Source organism: Lygodium microphyllum, chromosome 1 (assembly GCF_053477565.2).
Source record: "Lygodium microphyllum isolate KBCC chromosome 1, Lygodium_microphyllum_v1.1.10, whole genome shotgun sequence".
In the NCBI taxonomy this organism is placed as follows: Eukaryota; Viridiplantae; Streptophyta; class Polypodiopsida; order Schizaeales; family Lygodiaceae; genus Lygodium; species Lygodium microphyllum.
In genome coordinates, this window is record NC_141135.1 from 55,561,428 (window position 1) to 55,580,130 (window position 18,703).

Sequence of the window (18,703 nt, forward strand, 5' to 3'; positions counted from 1 at the left end):
AGAGTTGAATAATTAGGATTCATATGCCTAAGTCTCTGCCTCATAGGTTTGGCATCATGATCTAGATCGATGTGGTGTTGACAAACTATAGGTTCAATCCCCTTTAGGTCTTTGTACGACCAAGCAAACACATCTAAATTCTCATTTAGTAGGTCTCGCAGAACCACTAGTTCTTCTTCTGGAAGATTTAGACCAGCTTTCAGGTGACATTCAGTACCATTAGTATCCAGGAATGTCAATTGCCTTTCACCTTCCACTTCGTGGATAAATGTCCCACGGATTACTTCTGGATAGAGGTTTGACTCCTTCAATGGTCATTATCTGATGTTCCACTAGAGCCAATGTCCTCCTTCTGAAGAAATGACTCATTTGTCTGTTGGGATTGTTGGAAGGGTATCAGAGCTTTGTTTTTTTCTGTGTGAGTGGTGATTTCTTCTAGACTTAGGGATTCATCTTCAGAGGATGCATCTAGGAATGTCACATAGCACAAACCTTCTATAACCCATTAACCTACTTCATTTTCCTCCTCATCATTTTCATCCTCTTCCTTTGGAGGCTGTCTCTGCTTCTATAGAGGCTCTGTAGGAGAAAAACAGGTCCTCCGTCTCTGTGTCTACTTCTGCTTCTGGCTCTCTCTTTGCTTTTGACTCGGTCTCTGACTTTGTGACTACCATGTAACAGGGAGAACAGTACATCCATGCTTCTATCTCATTGTCAGAGGTGATTTCGGAAGTCAATTCGAGTTGAGGTAAGAGGTATTCTCCCATGGGAAAAGACTTTTCTTCTCTCAGTACTTGGCTTACAGTGCCTACTATTAGGGACTATGCCTCTGTTTTCTTGGGAAAGATCTGTTTAAGAGCTTCTTCTTCTCTTGATGTACCATCTATTACTTCATTGGAGGAGTCTATCATGACTTCGATGGATGTGGATCCATTGCCTTTTTGCGATCCATACAATTTCAATACCACTTTATTAGGTCCTCTACCTAGGGTTAGGGTGCCTTTGAACCAGTCTATCTTGCTCTTGCTTCAAACAGCCAAGGTCTTCCCAACAATAGGGGGTATGAGGTCCCATAGGAATTTGGTTTGACCACTAAATATGTTAGCCAATATTCTCTTCCTGCAAGGGTTGTTTTTACATATGGGAGGATGTCCATACATAAAAACAACGTATGGGAGGATGCCCATATGTTAGCCAATAGTCTCTTCCTGCAAGGGTTGTTTTTACATATGGGAGGATGCCCAACAGTTTAATTCTGCTTTGGTATGTCAATCTGATAAGCCATTGTATAGGTTTAATTCCTTGCAAACCTAGATCCTTCATTGTCACATCCATCATTATGTTTACTAATGAGCCTCCATCAATGAATGCATCTGAAATAAAGCATCCTTCTATCCATACACTAATCTCTAGAGTTCTAGGATCTAGGAAAGTGTTAGTCACATCTACTTCCTTCACAGGTTTTGAGCCTCTATTGGACTTTGTTGTTGTTGGGGTAGCAATCCTTAGGTCGTGTCTTCTTGTCAAGATGCTTTTAAATCTCTTTCGGCAACTAGGAGACAACATCAGTAATTGTCGGAATGTTAGGTTTGGTTTAAAGGTGTCAAGGTCTTTGACCAAATCATAATCCTTGATAGGATCCACAGGCTTTTCTAATCAAGTGGGAAATGGAGCCACACCCACTTTTATCTTCCCTTTTTCTTCTAGGAGTGGCACCATCTGCGCTTCGTCTTCATGAGGAGGGACTTCCGCATCCTCTATTTCCTGGACCTTTGGTCCTGTCTTTGAGTGTGTCTCTGTAGCTCTCTGTGGCTCTATAGTGTTATATACTTCCTTATTCTGGATTGTATTGTTTTGTTTTTCCCAACGGAGGTTGAACTTCACCGTCTTTGCAGAAGGAACGTTCTCTTTTGGAACTACGGGTTCTCCTTTCTTTGCTCGCGTTATTGGAGCCGCTTCCAATTCCACCGAATTGGAAGTAGGTTCTTGGGTCTTCTGTTGGGTATCAGAAGTAGATTTCACAGGGGCTAAACTTGCACAATCTTTTGCAGTATGGCCTTCTCCTTTTTATCAGCTGCATAAGGGCTTGTAATCCAAAGATCTTCTAGGGTTTGGACAATTCAGTGAGATATGACCATTTTCTCCACATTTGTAACATTCCACCTCTAATCTCTAACCACTGCCCAAACTGTCGTCCTTTGTAACTTTGAGAGGGAAGCCTCAGTGGACTAAAATTAGGACCAAACTCCCTAGGCTTTGATCCAATGTCCTATGTTGTCATTTTGGATTCTAGCGAGTTGAATCTTGCATTTTCATCTTTCTGTCTTCATTCATGCATCGCTTTCAGCGAGTAGATATTCTTTATATGGGTTTTCCTCAAACAATAGGAACAGAAGGCTCTAGGAATGGTTGGTTTTCGGGTACATTCAGTGGCTAAATGTCCTACTTGATGGCACTTTCTGCACCATGTATTATAATGCATCACATCTCTTCCACCTTCCGCAGGAGTGGATATATTAGTGGTATTCACCTTCAACGTCTGTAGTTGTTCTGTAGTCATATCCATAAGCTCTTTCTTAATACTTGCGACTGAGTTGGACAGGTAGTCCTTCAATTTTTCACCGCCTGATGTACTTGTAGTAGGGATTTGGGAAGCTTCTATAATTACTGCATATACGGGTTGGGTTAATCCATAGGGTCCTCTATTCTGGTTCTAATTCAGAGCTCTTGTTCAGATTTGGGGTTGTTGATTCCAGTGGGTAGGATTCCAATGTTGTTGAGTCACCATTGGAGGAGCTGTTTGAGGCCACTAATGTTGTGGTTGAACCATTAGTTGAGGCATTGTTGTTTGTGGCCATTGTGGATTAGGTACATTGTACTGCGGCACTATTTGCATCTAGGAATAGGGGTAGGGAAATGTCCCTGGGACTGCATTTGGTGGATATACCATTCCTGGCATGGGAGGAGGTAAGACTCCTCTTCTTGGAGTCATTGACAACCTTGCTTCAACTTCGTCATACAATCTTGCACCTTCCAATGCAGCTTGTAGATTGACTGGTCTTCTCAATTCCACAAACTTGTGAACTTCTGGTTGTAGGCCTTTGAGGAACACTCCTTTCTAGATACCTTCGTCCAAATGATGGTTAATCCATCTCTTTAGGATAGATTCCATTCGCGAGACATAAGCTTCTATTCTTTCTCTAGAGAAGTGACTTAGGTTCATGAACTCCTCTCGCATCCACTCTTCAAAACCTTCAAAACCTAAATTTAGTGAGGAAGGCCAACTTCAAGTCATCCCATGTGCCAAATATTCATGCTGCTTGTCTCTCATATCATTGAAACGCCGCGCCTTTGAAAGTGGTGGGGAAGATTGCTAACCAATGTTCGGGGGTTCTGGCATTCTTAGCCACACATGCTACCATAAAATCTGTTACATGAAGATCATGGTCTTCATTGTACTCTCCTTGAAAAATTGGCAATGGAACTACATTTGCTGGCCTATCATCAATATTTCTAGGACGAATCTGACTAGGAAGGGGACCTTGAGTCACCATGGGGACTTTTGTAAAGAGTGATTTTAGGGCATCAAAGGAGGCTTCTGTTACAAGCTCGTTCTCAACCTTGATTCTTGCCTTCTCTCTTCTCACGTACCTCTGGACTCGTTCTATTGCTTGCCTCTTGATTACGTCATTCATCAAGGGGTTGGCTCCAACTAGTTGATCTGTACTCAACATAATAGAATCAGAGAGGAGCTTCGGTCTTTGGAGGATTCTTTGGCTAACATCTCTTCTACTTCCTTCTTTTCAACATCTCTGAATTTAGCTTTCAAATCACTACAGAGGGGGAGATATTCCATTCTGAAAGTATCAAAACTCATTCTTCTTAAGATCATTGTTGTCCCATCATTATAATAATGCCAGCTTCTGAGGGTTTCAACAATGTATGTTGTGAAAAACACTATGTCTACCAACTTCTAGTGGGTTGCTAATTGAACAAACAGAAGATTGTCAGAACACCAAACAGCCCACATATCTTGTTGTTGAGCATCTACAAACACGTCCCAACTTTTTTCCTTCTTATTTTCATGAACCTCTACTGACCACAATTCCTGAAGCTTCTTCACAATCTCCCACTTGATGATGTCTGGAAACTTCTCAAAGAATGCCAAATCTTCCATGGATGGTCATTCTCTCTATTTTTTCTCTTCAGTTTGTTACCAAACAATTTGCCACTAAGTTGCACGTCTATGTTGCTTCAATAGGAAGAGGAAATAGTCCACCACACAAAGCTTGCATCATGATGGTAATATGCTTCCGCCATTGTGGGATGAACTTCTTGTAGAAAGTGGATTTGGAAATAAGAATCTCCAACTCTTCAGTGGAAGAAGGAACTTTGCAAGCATCCATTGAATTCTCCTCTTCTTGGCAATGCCATTTCCTTCATTTTCATCCTCTTCTGATGCTTGTTGATAGCAAGTTTCCCCGACTGTGCACCAAAAACATGGAGCCTCAAGAGAGAAACCAAGGAAAAGGGGATTCTACTGAAAGAAAATCTTTCTTGTATCATCAATAAGCTTTTTTTATCTTCTTTATGTGATTAAAATAAAGAAAACAACAAATCTTCACGCATCAACATAGTAGACATCTCCCACGAATTTGATAGAATCAACCATAATCTTCAATTTCTTCATAAAGTCCATCATAAAAAACAAGAACACAAAGGAATACACCACTTTTTAATGGAAATCAATCACATAGTATTCGTCTTCAATGTTTTCATAGTTTTCTCTCTGTCTCTCATAGTAGACACATTGTTTTTAGGCATAGAACTAAGTTTCTCTCACTTCTCTCTCTTACATACTCTTGCTCTCTCAATAGCACATCATAGCATCACTACAATACTCAATAATTGCACTAAATTCTCCTCTCTTGGTCGTGGATATACCTCCCAAAAGGTATGTCAGATGCGAAGAGGCACCAGAGACATCATAGTGTCCTATGAGATATCTGGCTTCTGTCACTGTTCTTCTGTAACCTTCTGTAAATCTTCATCAGCTACTTCTTCACTTCAATTATCTTGAATAGAGCTTCCATTCATCCTTTTCTAAGACAAGAACACTTCCCAAAACATCCATACGTCCAACATAACACTCAACAGAAACGAACAGAATAGATCACAAAGCAACAAAAATACAGAACAACAGAACTACATAACCTTACAGAATATCAATGGAGACCATAAAAACCAAACCAAAATCAATTCAATATTTCATAAAACTTTTAACACAACCTCAATCATCTCTCAAAAAATTCATTCAACCATGTCAACTACCAAAACATAAACAAAACAGAAGAAAACATAAGAAAATTAGACCTTACAGAACCAAACAAAAAAAATTACAGAATCCTACAGAACAACATATCCTCATAAAAAAGCATCATAAACCCTTCAAATATTCTCAAACCATTCCAAACACTTCAAAACATCTTCAAATTCAAACAATCCATCACCAAAAACAACCATTCAACAACAAAAGCAACAAAAAATCAGCCCAAAAAACATATCATTTTAGCACTCAAGAATGGCTAACCGCTCTTGTTCAGTTGTGGAGTACTTCATTTGTGTATACATGAGTTGTTTGCTAGCAAAACTCACTCAATAGTCTAGATTTTGGTCACCATGCTGGCACAACACAACTCCAATTGCATTAATATGAACATGAAAAGTTATGTTTGAATTGAGGGCCCTTAAGATTGGTGTAGTGGTTAGAGCCTTTTTCAATTCCTCATATGGGTGTTGGCATTCCTGAGTCCATTCAAATATTATCAATAACTTATATAGGGGTCTAGCAATCAATGTATAGCTTAGTACAAACTGTCGATACTACCTTGTATGGCCGAGAAAGCATTGAACTCCCTTGTAATCGGTTGGGGGGGGGAAGATTGACAATAACCCTGATTTTTGAGAAGTTAGTGGCAATGCCACTCTTGGACACCACGTGCCCTAGGATGCCTCCGTTCTTTACCCTAAACTGGCACTTTAAAGGATTTAATGAGAGACGATATAGTCTACATCGTTCAAAGACTGCTCGAAGTTTGTCTAAGTGTTCCTTCTAGTTGGAGTGAACACATAAGTCATCAACGAAGACCTCTAACTCTTTCCTAAGCATGTCCTTGAATATTGCATACATGAGCCTACAAAAAGTAGGAGGTGTGTTAGTCAACCCAAAATTCATGACTATACAGGTGAAGACACCCACTTGGTGGCAAAGGCAGTCTTGTGCCAGGGTAAACTTGCACCTAATTGTATCCTGAGAAGCTGTCTAGAAAATTATAGGCATCTTTGCCCACTACTCTCTCAAGCATGTGTTCAGTGTATGGCAATGGATAATTGTCCCTCTCAGTAGTAGCATTTATCTCCTTTTGTAGTTGATGCACACTCTAATCTTTCCATTCTTCTTCAATTCAATCACTATGGGTGAGACCCAGTCCGTATACTCAATCTCGTAAATGAATCCTGCCCTTAGCAGCTTGTTAATTTCTTCCTTGATAGCGTGAGCATACTTGGGATTCATATGGTATGGTTGCCGCTTTTGATCGACTTTGCATCGAGGGTCATGGGGATATTATGAGTTACAACACTCGGATCTACCCCTTTCATCATATCAAGGCACCATGCAAAGATATCCATGTACTCTCGCAAGAGAGAAATGAGACTTGCCTCCTCTTCCTTGGTCAAGTCATTGGCAATGAAGATAGGTTAGGATGTCTCCCCTTCCTTAGCTAGATTAACCTCCTTGAATTTGGTTGGTCCTTCTATTGGTTCACTTGCTTACCCTTGTCATTCGGTGTTAGCTATATATAGTCTGTATATATATAGCGCTCCAGGTCCCCTCTATATATTCCTATCATGTGTGCTCAGTTGATGTACTTCTGGGGTTCCACTTCTGGTGAATAGACTCTTGTAAGTTCAACTTTGTAATTTTATGTTTTGAATATTAATATAACGGTAGACCTATATAGAGCTGTGGGTTTTTCCCTTGAACCCCCAAGGATTTTTTCATCCATAGTAAGGGACCTTTATTTGAGCGGGGGTGTTAGCTATATATAGTCTGTCTATATATAGTGCCCCAGGTCCCCTCTATATATTCATATCATGTGTGCTCAATTGAAGCACTTCTGGGGTTCCACTTCCGATGTCTCATGTCTCTCTTCTCCTCTCTCTTTCTCCGTTCCTCGTCTCCCTCGCGCACTGTTCAACATTTGGCTCCTAGCAAGATCACTACCCTATCACCTTTCTTAAACTTAGTAATCACTTTGGCAGGTCTTATGACTTCCTTTGCTCTTCAGCCTATGTATCCCTAGGCTACTTGTGTCATTCTTTCTTCAACCTTTGATACCTCAGGTGGACTAGCAAGGCCCCTTTGGTGCGTCTGGTCTTAGGTGGTTGTGGCATCTCAGGATCACTATCTGAACTTACCTTTGATTTAAAATCAAATTTTCCATCTTCGCTAGAAGATTGAGTCTTGCCTCATGGTCATAGTTCGGAGGTTGACTTTGTCCTAAGCAACTGGCATAGCACTTGGATGGGCAATGCCTGCTTGTTTGTAAGTCAATCGCCCCTATGTGCTCCACCAACCAGACTCCATTGCAATCCATGCGTATGACTCCTCTCTCGATTCTAAAGGAACTCTTCCTACGTGGGGTGTATTCATCTCAAATTTTCTCTATCACTCTTCCCTTAGTGTCATATTCCATCATATCCATCTCTCCTTTGCTACAATCACTGAAGGAACAACAATCCTCGTATTCTTTACTAGAATGATCCTCCTTAGAGTGCTCCTCTTCTCCTAGGTCTTGATATATTTTTTCCTTCTCGCCGATGACTAAGCCTCAATTGTACATTACGTTTAATTTGTGCACTTTTGTCCATCGCCACTTAGGTAGCTTGCTTGTCCGATATTCTAGGATCTCGAGGAGTCCTCACTTGTTACTTGGGATGTGGAGTTTGATGGGATTGGATTGTCCATTCAAGATTTTGGCCATCATGTAGATTGGCACACTGAGGGTGCGTTTTTGGGCTTATTAGCTTTCCTGGCAGCTTTCTCGTACTCCTCACTATCCGAGAATCACAGATCTATCATGGCAAGCATGTGCATCCAATCTTGCTCATCTTTGTGACAGGGGATACATTTTGTCAATGGCCCATAAGATTTCCTAACTTGTGCATCACCCTTCAGCATAGTGAAGATGGCATCCCGGTTGACTAGTGTGGTCTTCCATGTATTCATCTCTACTTTTACTACCTCTTTTTTATCGCCTAAGAATATTAGACCCTTGCCCCAGTCTTCTATGGCTAGTGCATTGCACATCTACGGCCAGCCTAACAAGATGTCATAGTCCACTCCCTTTATGACTATAAAGTTGTAAACCCTCAGACAAACAAGGTGAAAAATCTGAAAAATCTAAAGCAGAAGACAAAGGCCAAGGCAAAAGTGAAACAGAAGACAAAGGCACGCCAAGGAAAATATGTAAACACAAGAAGTGCAGAAAAGTCCTAAATAAAGGAAAAAGGTGCACAAGAAAAAGTGCAAGTCAATGCTTTTGTAAAAAAGTCCAAGGCACACCATGATTTATTTTAAGAGTGTCGGGCTCTCACCCATGAAATTTGTAAATGTAGACGGGTGGTGGAAAGGAAGCTAGGAAGATAGGAGGACAAGGGGGAAAAGGGCATAGGCCATGGCCAACCATGTAAAAAAGGGGATAAAGGGATGACCGCCCAAAAGGGATTTAGGGTTGAAAGTGAATGAGAAGCTCATTCTTATGTGTGGCAAAAAGGAGCTCTCTTATTCTTCTTCTTCTTTGTCTTCTTGCTTTCTTGAGCTTGTGCTTAAGAGAGGGAGTGTGAGAGTGTGAGGGAGTGAGTTTGTGAGGGTGAGGAACCAGGGAGGAGAAGCTCTCCATCTTCTCCTCTCTTCTTCTCTTCTCTTCTCTTCTCTTGTCTTGCTAGCGGCAATGGAGCTTGGAGCATGGAGCTTGAGGATGGATCTTGCTTGAAGCTTGCACTTGGATCGTGGAGCTACCGGAGTGCGCGGGAGAGGAGGTAACTCAATCGGAATGGAGGTAAGATCACTACACCCGTAGATATGGATGGCGCGTCGGCTATGTGAGAGGTAGCCATTAGTGCTCGGCTTGGAACGGTTGAAGCAATAAGCAGTCCGTGGATCTTGGCAGTTGAGCGAGGGCTCTCACATTTTGGTTCCATTGTCAGGACCAACGGATTCAAGCCTTGAGCGCTTCGAATTGAGCATTGAAGTAGGGTTTTCCCCGAACCGGTGCTTGAGGTAGATAGGTAGGAAGGAAGGGAGTTTGAAGAGGTATTTGATCTCATTAGCAAGTAGGTTTTTGTTGTTTTGGACTTGGGAAAGCATGATGGATTAGTGTAGGTATTTTCCTTATAATTTTTTCGTGCATTTAGGAAGGATAGAAGAAAAACATTGGAGCACACAGTAGGTTTTTCTTTTGCTGTATAATAAGCTAAAACAGGGAAAAGAAGGGCAAAAAATGAGATTTTGGGTTAAATGTTAGTAAGAGAAGCAAGACTAAGGTGAGTACAGGCCTAGGCAAGGTGATAAGGAGCCAGGAGTGGCAAGAAAGGCCACATTTTGCATTGCAGGGTTTCAGGAGAGCAGGAGAGAGGGAGAGAGCTTCATCGCGTGGACCTGCCTGGATTTGGTCATCTAGGACTTATTTGCCCAAGGTAATTCCACACCTTCCCCTACATGAGTAGCTTGGATCTAGAGATGCTCAACTAGTAGGGAGGCCTCGATCGCTCGGCGCGATGAATTCTTTGAAGTTCGGTGAAAAAACACATCATGCTCGGAGTGACAACGATTCTGGGCCGAGTCCCAAAATCGGCCCTCGGACCACTCGGCCATTTGGCCTCGGACCACTCGGCCCACTCGGCCAACTACACTCGAACGCCTTTCACTCGGCCCAGCTGACTTGGCCACTCGGCCCTCGGTCTACTCGGCTAACTACACTCGAATGCCTTTCACTCGGCCCACCTGACTCGGCCACTCGGCCCTTGGCCCACTCAACACTCAAACAAGCGTACTCGAACTGGCCAAATTTGACATTCAAGCCAGTTCCATTCGGCCTTCCACCATTCAGATGGGCCAAATCGAGCATTTGGCCCCTACAATTTGAACCTATTGGGCTGAATTTGGATTTTTCCAAATCTTAACCTATAGACCCTGAAACTCACCGAGAGACCATATAGAGCCGAAATCACATCATAAAGCTATCACTAGACTAAAATCTGGAGCAAATAGTTCAAAAAATGGCTACAAACGGTCCTTCAAATCATTCATGGTGTTTACCGTAATGCGGATCGGGGGGGATTGCCCCCCCCGAACCCCTGGTGTAATATTCCCACCCGGGAATATTGACGTCCCGCACACGACGTAAACCTTGTGCAAAGGTTATCTCTTGCATTGAAATTATTGGCAGTGTAATGTGTGACCCGCACGGGTGAAATGGGGTCCTCCGCATTGGTAAATCAAAACCGGGAATTCAAAACCGTAAGTCTCACAAAAACACCCTCTTGGGAGGGGCAATTTGAATAATTCAAGGCAATTTTTTTATTTTTAACCCTTTTCCTCCAGCCGATGCATGGCTGGAGAAGAGCGAGTGTGGGGAGGATGGGGATATGGAAGTCGTAGCCTGCATGGGAGGGGGGGAACCCATGCAAGGGGGGCCACGTGGTGGAGGCCTTCTCCCCCCCCCATGCCTATATAAACACCCCCTAGCTAGAGGGTGCTGGACGTGCTGGACGGGCTGGACGTGCTGGAGGTGCTGGAGGTGCTGGAGGAGGTCGCCGTCGCCATGCTGGAGGGGTCGCCGTCGCCGTGCTGGAGGAAGCCGCCGCGCTGCAGCTGCAGTCCGCTTGTCCGCCATAGCCGCCGCCACGGCTCGCCAGACCGCCACAGTCCGCCGCCCGCCTGGATCACGACCCCCCCTCGACGTTGCTGCAGTCAACTAGAAGCTTCTAAGAAGCTTCTTTAAGAAGCTTCTAAGGGGGCTTTCTTAAGCCCCCCTTCCCACTAGGTCCCATAAGCCCCGTTTCCACGAGCTTTCCGGGATCTTAAAATCCATACCCTATAAAGGGGTATTCCTACATAAGGGAGAAGTAAACATATTTTGAGACTACTTGCCAAGACTCGGAGGAAATTTAGAGAGCCATAAAGGGTAAGGATAAACCCCGGAGCCCAAATCCTCTACATCTACGATGGCTCCAAAGCCAAAGTCACAAGGCGCACATGTGGAGGTCTCTTCCCCGAGCATACAAGTGGATATCTCCCCGAGCCCACAAGTCCAGGTTTTTTTGAGTTTATTCTCGCATAAAGAAATGTTTAGGCACGCTTAATTCCATAAGGAAGAACGCATTTTACGCTTATTTTTAATGCATGTGGCAGTGTTAAAAATACATTTGATAAATTATCTCTTTAAACATTAGATAAGGTTGATGCATGTCATGAAATTGAAACGGTTGCATTTCGAGAGTTGTCCGCCTTAGAAGACTAGCTGCATGTTGCTATTTTGGAACATTATCATAGTAATGAGTCTAAACATATATTACTTAGGCAAAGAAATGAAGTTGATAAGTGCATTTGGTTACTAGACATGGTAGGAATAAGCGTGTGCCACATTTTAGGCAACATCTTCCTTGTAATGATTCGTGAGGAAAAGTTAACACGCATAAGATATTACCCGAAAAGAAATAGAAGAGTACGATAATGATCTTATGGACTTGCAAGTAGCATGTAACATGGAATAAGTTAACACTAGTTTTAGTTGGTATGAACTTCATTAACTACATTGTAGCTAGGGGAAAGTTGCGTGTTGCATAGTCATCATGCAGAAATTTCATTCATCAGGAGCTGTATTTAGGAAAGGTCGCATGGTTTATCAAAGCACGAGATTCTAAAGTGTAGACAACAAGGTTGTAGGCATGATTATTTGATGTAAGTCCTAGTAGGTCCTAGGAAAGTTAGTACCCAGATTATCATGCATTTTTTACGATACAAGGGAAGATAGAGTCATTGTGAACCATGTGATGCATAGAGGCGATGAATCACATGTTTACATGTATTGTGGTAGTTGCAACTATTTTTCCTCTTTTAGATCTAGTTTATTGTCTCTAGGTAGGATTCATCCTTGTCGCGAGACAAGCATAATGAATTACCCAAATCACCTAGCCACAAAGGAATCATATGGTACGATAGACACCCCGAACACTAACTAGGTTAAGGGTTCGGCCAAGTTTTCCAAATGTCGCTAAGTCGAAACCTTCAAGCCAATAGTCCTAACCACATTCCCAAAATGTTGAGCTAATTGGATGCTCATGTAATCAATAATCTAGGATTCCTACCTTAAGGACCAAGCGTTCAAGATGATGAAACTCGATTTGAGTTGGACTAAACGCTGTCGATTTAGTGAAATTAAGGATGGGTGGGTAAAAAGACACCCTAAACCCTCCTTCTCGTCTGAAGTTAATTCTGTGACCTGAATACGCCATTCATTAGGGGAAATGAACTCTTAGAATGGAGGCGACACTTGTGCAATAAATTGCAACGTCACTTAGCTTTGCGGTTTGATCGTAAGAAGTTTTGCCATTCCGTGGATTAAGGTTGGCAGGTTCTTGCACCAGTTTAAACTCGCAAGGGGAAAAGGGTAGTCGTCCTTTTACTCTATCCTCATTAGGGAAACTTTGTCAAGTTAAGGGAAGCTAGGCATTTGCTTGGACGAAAATGATTAATCAATAAACTAAAGCGACATGGTCGCCGGAATTTACCATAAACCAAACCTAAAGTATTGACAGGGTATGACCCTAGCCCAAGGACGATAGGAATCTTGCCAAGTTGCAATTGATTCCGGATCGAATGCGGGTCGCATTCGGAGAAAAGGAGTCACTCCTTAACAGTTTGCCAGCTAAAACGACCACTGAATTGATTGTGCTTGTAATAGTTTAGAAAGCACTGTTTGCATTGTTTGCTCAATGAACTAAAGGATGAAACGATATCTAAATACTTCAGGTTGAAGGCCTAAAGGGAGAGGCAGCTTCAGTTACCCCCGACTGCCTGCCTGACCCTAACCAAGGGGGTTGTTAACCGTGCCGGGGACGTGGACCGAACCCGCCGTGAGAGATCTCTCCGTTGAGTTCTACTTGGACCAGGAGGACGCTTGGGTGCCAGAGGGGGCTCTGGCCGTAAATCCCTCGCCTTCCGGGCCCTGCACAAGAGGCTAACGTGACTCGGGATTGGATCTTGAGGCCCGCATACTAGTCTACGGGCAGAAGCTTGGATTAGTGATCCCTGGTGGATTACTGGATAGCCTTCGGGCGGATTATGAACAAGCCTACGGGCGGAACTCCTTGTATTTCAAAGATAAAAGGATAAAATGATAATAAAGAAGTTGTTTGACATTGTTTTCTTTATGTCCTGTGATAAGATTACGTGAAGGAACCAGTGCTTAACAGGGCTAATCAAGGAAGTTGTTTGTTATATGTCAAATTAATGTGGTAGGTAATTACATAACTAAAACAAACCGAGGAAAGTGCGGAGGATGGACCATGGGTCCGTCCTATGGATGGGTGGTCCCAGTTAGCCGGGAACTTTTCTCAAAAATCTTCAACGAACAGAGGAATGATCATCATCGCCAAAGCAAATAACGAGAACGACGACTTAGATTTACCTGTTACCCGATTCACGTTGTTTTAGGGGAACGGAATGGGACTATGCCTTATGGCAGAGAGGTTGAGCATTGCATCCCTCTCGTTTCCCATTCTCCTTGAACCAAGTGCAGCGTGAATCCGCTTCGGACCTGGCGTTTCTGCGTAAAGTAGTTCGCTCGGGTCTGACGCTAGATGCTGCTAGCTAATGACCAAACAGGAAAACCTTAATTCCGGTCGATCCTAAGTGGGAAACGGCCAGGACACTTCCGCTACGAGACGCGGAAAGACCTAGATTTCAAAACCCGTAACATTCCATGGGAGTGCCGGGCGGAGTTCTCTAGACAGCCTTTCCGATGGACTGCCAAGACGTGTCCTAGAAGATTCTTGCGGACACGTTACAGTTGGTATCAGAGCCGACCAACAATGGAATTGTTTTCATGAGATTTCATTAAAAATGAAGTAAAAAAATTGTTCCTGTCCAAACATTTCCTCATCCTCAATACTGTCTTGCAGAATTACGAGGCGTGGAACAAGTTTTTGGTGTTCCGGATCATGTTTATGACTGCAATGCATTCTCCGCATTATAGGCAGAGAATTGAAATGATGAACATCCTGGAGCAGATTTATAATCCATCACCGCTATATATAGAGCGAAGATGGACGGGGTCTTCAAGAATCTACTATATAGCTGCCCACCGGTTCGCTTATCTACAGACCAACCTGAAGAGGATCAAGTGGTTGGAAGATTTGAAAGTCGTGAAGCTGTTCATTTTTGTGGAAGCTCACGTAAATTCGACTTTGCATATTCGAGGTCGGAGAGTTGAATTGAACTCATATGTATATGAGGAAGTAACCCGTGTAATTCCAGCTGATAGGATTAAGGTATTGGGCCGCCATGGGAAGTATGGATTCCAGCGGAAAGGATATCGTGAGCTTCGGATGAATTATCAATTCCTAAAGATTCATGACCCAAAACCCTATTATTACACAGTTCCTGTAGACAAATCCAATACAATGTTGTTCTCCCCAAACTAAATGTAATGATTGGATTATCATTACACGAGATGTTGTATAAGGCTACGCCATATAAATATAAATAAGGACTTCCTTTTTATCACTATCCGATTGTGCATCAGGGTTGTTGCAAAAAGTTAAGTAGCTTCATGATTTACGAGATAGCTGAACTAAAGATAAGCTAATGTCAATTATCATACAATAATGTTAAGAAAACTTTTACTCAGGCACAACCCCAGGTACAGGTTCCAAATTCGCCCCCTACATCAAGTACTACTGTGATCCAGGAGAAGAAGTTCCTCCTCAAACAGATAAAGCCACCCGAGTTTGACGGGAGAGGCAGATTCGTCCAGTCGGATGCTGAGATTTGGATTGAATCTATGGAGGACTACTTCGAAGCAGCTGGTACTGCACCTACCAATCAGGCCATGCTCGCCAAATTAAAACTCACCGGTGAAGCCAGACTATGGTGGAAACAATGGTGCAGGGATCAAGGGATTTCAGAGGGGTCCGTTACCTGGGAAAAGTTAAAGCAAGCCGTGCAAGGGAGATATTTGCCGCCTGCATATCGTACACAAAAAATGAATGAGTTCTATGAGCTAAAACAGTTAGGACTCACTCTTGACGCATACTACTCTAAATTTGTCTCACTCTTAAAGTATGCGCCACAAATGGACACGACACAGCAGGTGTCCAAATTTTGCGCAGGCTTAAATCCACCTGTAAATACCCGTCTCGAATCTATGCGTCCATCAGATCTTCAGGATCCACTCATTCGAGCGGCACCTATAATTCAGGAAGTGCAAGCTAAACCAAGGGGTATTAAGAATTGGTCTTATAGCGACCCGAACAGAGGAGCATTCAGACCCCAGGTTAAGAGAGTTCAAGGCCACAATCAGGGACAAAGGAAGAAAGCAAGGACAAATAACGTCAACAACTTTGTTCCTACTCACGGTAATGGCCGAAACATCCGATGTTCCCACTGCAATGAACTCGATCACTTCAAAAGGCAATGTCCCAAGCTTAGCGAAGGACTCCGTCAAGGTGCAGGGCGCGGTCAAGGAGCCGCCACCCGTGGTAGAGGAAGAGCTGCCTGCATTACCAATAGGCAAAGATGTGAAGCAGAAGAAGGGGAAGATCTGACTATGGAAGCGGAATTCGAAAGAGCGACAGTCCATGCCGCTCTACATAAGAAGGGCCCAAATCGCCAATTCTCGGTGATTCAAACACCGTCGGACTATCGAGGTAAAGGTTTCAAAACCTTGATTGACTGTGGCAGTACACATTCCTTTATCTCACCAGCGTGTGCTAAGAGATTAGGAATAGCCACCGTAGAAGCACTACCCTACTTGTGGAATTGGCAAACGGTCGTGAGGTAACTTGTACCAGGCAAACTGCTAAGGAGGAGTTCTATCTGGGAGGAAAGAAAACCTCAGTCAAATTCAGAGTCATGAACTTAGGTATCCATGAGTGCCTACTCGGGATGGATTGGCTTAAGCCTAATGACGCTCACATCCACTGTAGAAAGGGTCAAGTTTCTTTCCGAAACTCTGAAAAAGAGTTTGTTACGACTCAAGGTGAAGCGGGAGTGCCAAGAATCCAGTTAGCCAAAGTATCGCGGATCATAAAAGGGGTTAGGAAAGGATTACCTGTTTACTTGATCAAACTCAACAAGTTAGATCAAAAGCAAGAGTCTCATGAGGGACCCTCTTGGCTAAAATAATATGCTGATGTATTCCCTGAGGAATTAACTGAACTTCCACCTCCAAGAGAAGTTGATCATGAAATAAGGCTAATACCTGGAGCTGCGCCAATTGCAAAGAGACCTTATAGAATGTCTATTCCGGGAGCTATTGAGTTGAAGGAACAACTCAAGCAACTGTTAGATCAGGGTTACATCCGGCCTAGCAACTCACCATGGGGAGCTCCAGTTCTATTCCAGAAGAAGAAAGATGGGACACTTCGACTATGTATTGATTACCGTGGGTTGAATCAATCAACAGTCAAGAACAAGTATCCTATTCCTAGAATAGATGAACTTCTAAACCGCCTTCAAGGTGCAAAGATCTTCTCCAAAATTGATCTCAGGTCAGGTTACTATCAAATCAGGATCAAGGATGAGGATATTCCAAAAACGGCCTTCAATACAAGATATGGGCACTTTGAATTCTTGATTATGTCATTCGGGCTTACAAACACACCTGCCACCTTCAATAGATTAATGCAGGATATTTTTAGACCATATCTTGATGATTTCGTGCTTTCTTCTTCGATGACATTTTAGTCTATTCTAAACAGGAAGAAGATCATGAACCTCATCTACGGATTGTTTTGGAGACAATGAGGTCTCATAAGCTGTATGCAAAAATGAAGAAGTGTGCATTCTTCAAACGTCAGATTGAATATCTAGGATTCATAGTATCATCAGAAGGAATATCAGTAGACCCAGCCAAAGTCAGAGATGTGCTTGAATGGCCAATATCAGTATCCGTCAAAGAAATACTCAATTTTCTTGGCTTGACAGGATGGTATAGGGTCTTTATCAAAAACTATGCTTTGATTGCAGCACCTCTTACCGACTTACTAAAGAAGCAGACTTCTATTACATGGTCAACTCCCGAACAAAATAGCTTCGACCAATTGAAGCAATGTTTGGTATCAGCACCTATTCTGATACTTCCTGACCTCAATAAGGAGTTCGAGGTAGTAACTGATGCCAGCATTCTTGCCTTGGGGTGTGTTCTTATGCAGGAAGGTCATCCAGTAGCATACTCTTCAAGGAAATTGAAGAGTCACGAAAAGAATTATGCCACACATGATCTGGAGTTATTAGCTGTCATCCATGCTCTAAAGCTTTGGAGACACTACCTGTTGGGTAACAAGTTTACTCTAGTAACAGATCATAAGAGTCTCAAATGGATTTTTACCCAGAACGAGCTCAACATGAGGCAACGTCGATGGATCGAAGTATTGGAGGAGTATGATTTTGAAATCAAGTATCGACCGGGGAAAGAGAATGTAGTTGCCGATGCACTCAGTCGCAAGGCATTCCTAAATTCCCTAATCTTGCAGAATCCATCAACGGCCAGATCTCTGGCTACAAAGGTATCTATGCCAAGCAACCCTATACTCGAACTAGCTAAAGAGGAAGCAAGCCATGACTTAGCCTACCAAGCTATGATAAAAGAAATATCTACCAAGGATCTGAATCTGAAGTTACAGGCCAAGTATCATGAATTTTCTATTGACAATGGACTTATTTACTACAGAACAAGGTTATGTATACCAACAAGCCAGTCACTTAAGCAAAAGATATTATGGGAAGCTCATGATTCCCCTTTCGCAGGACATCCTAGCTATGCAAAAACTCTTAATGCAGTTAGGAAGAGCTATCATTGGGAGAGGCTCAAGGGTGATGTTCTCAAATATGTCACTGAATGTTTGTCTTGCCAACGTATCAAGGCTGAACATGTCATGATGCCAGGGAAATTGCAACCACTTGACATTCCCCAAATGAAATGGGAATTCATCAATATGGATTTTGTGGTGGGCTTACCCCAAGTCCAAGGAGGATACAACTCCCTTATGGTTGTAGTTGACATGCTTACTAAGGTTGCACACCTGATTCCAGTAAAGACAAACTATAAAGCCTCCGACATTGCTAGAGTGTTTATCAAAGAAATATTCAAGCTACATGGGTTACCTAGAAGGATCATTAGCGATCGGGATTCTCTTTTCACTTCACACTTTTGGAGAGCTATCTTTGAAGCTATTCGGACTCAACTCTATTTTACCACCGCCTACCATCCCCAAACAGATGGACAAACAGAACGAGTAAATCAAATCATTGAGAATATGCTTAGGGCTTACTGCTGTCGGGAGCCGAAGAGGTGGATTCAATACTTGCCATTAGTAGAATTTGCTTACAATGCTTCTTACCAGCAGAGCATTCAAA